This window comes from Onychomys torridus, chromosome 14 (assembly GCF_903995425.1).
Source record: "Onychomys torridus chromosome 14, mOncTor1.1, whole genome shotgun sequence".
Lineage (NCBI taxonomy): Eukaryota > Metazoa > Chordata > Mammalia > Rodentia > Cricetidae > Onychomys > Onychomys torridus.
Window position 1 is genome coordinate 63,517,220 of NC_050456.1, and position 4,233 is coordinate 63,521,452.

General features: G+C 34.7%; 1 non-coding gene across 1 annotated transcript; it reads right to left on the minus strand.

Moving 5' to 3' along the window:
- Positions 1-3,196: 3,196 nt before the first annotated feature.
- On the minus strand, positions 3,197-3,384 carry LOC118595969. Its single transcript, XR_004946642.1, has one exon. It is a non-coding gene; the product is annotated as a U2 spliceosomal RNA (small nuclear RNA).
- Positions 3,385-4,233: the final 849 nt, after the last annotated feature.

The window sequence follows — 4,233 nt, forward strand, 5'->3', positions numbered from 1 at the left end:
TTCTGTGTCCCACCTGGCCTGTGGTCAGGACAAATCTCTCTCACCTACCAGTCCTGCAGCTGCTTGGAACCAAGTAAACACAGAGAGGCTTATATTAATTAAAACTGTATGGACATGGAAGGTTTCTTGTTATCTAGTTCTTATATCTTCAATTAACCCATTTCTATCAATCTGTAAGTTGCTATGTGGCTTATGGCTTACTGGGACTTCACATCATGCTTCCTCTGTCTCTGGCTGGCGTATCAATCAATTGGAGCAACACATTCACAACATTCAGAAAGATTAATATCCACAGCACTTGCCCTTTTCTTTTCATTTTTAAATTTTTTTAAATATATAATGCAAAGATCAGGCCAGAAAGGTCTTGCTTATGAAACCCTCCCCTTTATAGCACTGTTAGCACACCAAGGAACCACACTTCAGGTGTCACTCTTAAGCCCCATGAGTTTACAACACTCAGGCTTCCAACTGCATTCACAGTGATCCATTCGAACATTCCCCATATATTTACAGTGTTGTTATTGCTAATTATTTAACTGCTGAATGGAAGTTTTTAACTTTCACATAGTGAAATTACATATAATAGAACAATTCTCAAGCAAGAATTACAGTTACAATATCTCATCTATTTATAATATCTAGTCTATTTGTATTTGGCAAAATTAAAGAAGATAATCTCTCCTATACTTGTGAGTCTAAGGTTTCATATCTAACTTATCTTTTATGATGACTAAGGAAATTATAACTATCTAGTCTTCAACTACATCAAAGACCATCAAAAGATATACTATTACCTGAGAAACAGGAGAAGGATGCAAGCAACTTTCAGGAGTCTTTCAAAAGTAGAGAGAGACAGCTGGCAGCCTGGACAGTCATCTAAAGTTCCTCTGCAAAGTTGGGGCATCTGTCTTTAACCCACAGGTCTAGAGTCTCTCAGTGACTTCTCTCTGTGTCCTGAGGAATGTCTGGCATTTTCCTCAGAGAAGCAGGAACCTGAAGGACCATTTTGCCAAGCAAAGTTCAGTTGTCACATTCCTATGGGTCCTGCATGTCCAGTCAATATATTTTTTTCAAGCAGTCTAGGCAAGAATAGTTTGTTGTCCAAATGGCTATTTTTTTTTTTTTGCCAAGAAGAAGATAAACTCCATACAGACTGTCTTCACTGCCCATCTCTCTCTTTGTACTAAATCAGTGCTACCAGGAAAAGACATGTCTCACTGTCTAAAAAGTCTAAATTTTTAAAACATTTTACATGCCATATTCTGTAGGTCTTTGAAATGTTTGAAGATTACCTACCTAATTGAATTATATCTATATATACCTAGAAAACTTAACATGACTATAAGTTTAGCTATCATAGAAAACTAAAACTAATTATTACCTTAACATAATACCTCAAATGAGAGTAGAAATATATATATATATATATTATATATATATATATATACAGTATAACAAAATTAAGTTTAAACTTGTATCAATAAACTAAAATCCACTGTAATATAAAACATTTCTAAACAAGTTGTTGCTCTTTAAAGGGTAGGTTCATTAATCTACCCTTTCATCCTTTATATCTATATGTCAATCATTACACATTTTCTTGTATTATTCTAAAATGTAAATATTCTCATGCTACTTTCCTTCTTAAGAAGTTTTTGGCATTGGAGCTATTGCTTAGTAGATATGAGAGTGTATTTCCTGAAGAATTGAGTTCAGTTCTCAGTAACTGCCTATAACTACAACTCCAGGAAATTCAATGCCCTCTCCTGGCCTCTGGAGGCACCTGCATTCATGTCATATATTCACACAAACACATGGATACAAATAAAAATAAATAAATAATAAATAAATAAACAGCTTCAAACAACTGCTTTAGTGATTCTCTGTTACTCTTTGATGAATAAGTTGATCTTAAGTGGATGCCTTAGCATAAAATAAACTCTTCTATCCTATTGACTATTGCACAGGGTTTTCTGCTCTAATCCTATATTTATCATTCACTAAACATATGATATTTCATCCTCCCCTAGCTTGGCATGTACATTCCTTTCTTTATGATTGTGTTTCTTATCCAATATTATGAATCTAGCTTCTCTGTGTAGTTTTGTAAACATTTCTGTAAAGCACCAATGTGTCAACATTGGTTATATGGAACATGAGTTTTTAATTCTTGACTGGCTCTCTGTGGGATATCTGATTCATAGAGCCAGCATGGTTTAGTCATTAATCTTTATAGCTATATTCTATTATACATTTTAATAGATTTTATTTTTCAAACTTGTATATATTGTATATTGATTATATTCCACCTTGCAATTCCCTATCTTCATTTCTTAACCCTCTGTATTCGCTCTTGTCCCCATATCCAACTTTGATTCTTGTTGCTGGAATTTTTTCTGTTTTCTGCCCGTTCCTGCATCTATCTGCTCAGACCCAAATAAACATACAGAGGCTTATATTAATTAGGAACTGTATGGCCAAGGCCTATGGCTCAAGCTTCTTGCTAGCTAGCTCTTATAACTAAACTCAGCCCATTTCTATTAATCTATATGTCACCACATGTTCCATGGCTTTACCTGTGTGTCATCACATGCTGCTCCCTGGATGGCAAAATGGCCTCTCCTTTCTCCTTTCACTATCTCCCTTGGATTTTTCCTGCCTGGCTCCATCCTGTCCTGCCATAAGCCCAATGACTTTATTTGTCAACCAATCAGAGAAACACATATTCACAGCATACAGAAAGATATCCCACAGCAGATTCTAGTTTTATGTCATATATACACACTTAATTGTATATGTCTGTATAAAACCTTAGAAACAAGAATGAATAAATACATCTGATTTATCTTTTTCAGACTGGTTTAATTCATTTAATGTGGTTATCTTTAGTTGCATCTATTTTTGCTTCAAATATGACTTCGTTATTTTTATGACTAAAAAAATTATCTGTTGTGTATATATAGCACATGTCCTTATTCATACCTCTACTGATAGAGAACTAGTTGGCTCCATAATTTAATTATTGTAAAAGTGCTGAAGTAAATATCAATGTCCATATATATGACATGTTGACTTTGGAGATTTTGTGTAAATTCCAAAGAGTGGTATGGCTCAGCTTTGGAAGAGTCAAGTACTCAATAATGTGCATGGAATTAATAATTAGGTCAAGTTTAAGAAAATTGAAAAAGATCCCTTGAGGGTGTGCACCATTCTGAGATGTACTGAAAACCCAAGTCAATTCATGAAGTGGAGGAAGCAAGCTTCCCTTCCTTCTCCCTGCTCCAAATATGCATTTATTGTGTTCGCCCCAGATAGAGAATGCACACATATTAAGCTAATAAGAAGTTTCTCTACTTAATCTCAGTTTAAAGACTCAAAAACCATCAGTTATTCCCCTTTATGTTACTGTATCAATATGAAACAATGTTGGCAAACCTTCTCTCTAAGGGACTAGAGGGTAATCTGTATCATATTTGGAAGGACTTCTTTCTGCAGACACAGTTAGAAGATCATTACTATAGTCTTATATTTTTCACTCACCTAATTGTAGGGTATTTGATGGTTTCCAGTGGTGAGAATCCTCTAAGAATTAAGCTAGCACAGTCAGAAGCAGTAGACTTGGAAGGAGATGCAGGGAGTTTTAAATGAGAAGACTATACATGAGCAAACATATGGAAATCATTCAATTATTTGGAGGTCATCTTGTGGACAGTGTCTGTTGGGCCCAGCTGGAGCTTAATACAAAAACCCTCAGGCTCTAGCAATACCTTCTACCTCTTCAGGACATTTCACCAAGAGCCAGGCAATTCTACATCCTAATTAGGTTAAGCTTGTGACTAGAGTTGTTCAAAAACAAAGGCACTTTTATGCAGATATGATATTGGCATGACTACATCCTACATTTTTTTAGTGTGTTTATATATATGTAAGTTTCTTACTGCCAAATTATACATATGTGTTTTCTTCTCTTTCATCTCTGTTTGTTCAGCTTGATGGATTCATGGTGAAATTTTTGGTTGTTTTATTTTCAGAAAATGTCAAAAGATTCAATTTTTTTATGAGTGGTTAGTTATTTACTTTCACATTGTTTAAGTTTTAGAGAAATTTCGCTTTAGTGTTTAGAAACACTTTAGAGGCTACATTGCCACAAATAGAGTGGAACCTTAGGAAGAATGGAATTTTACATTGTCAGCTTACAGGCACACACAAAAAGAACAATTTAAAGTTGTCCCA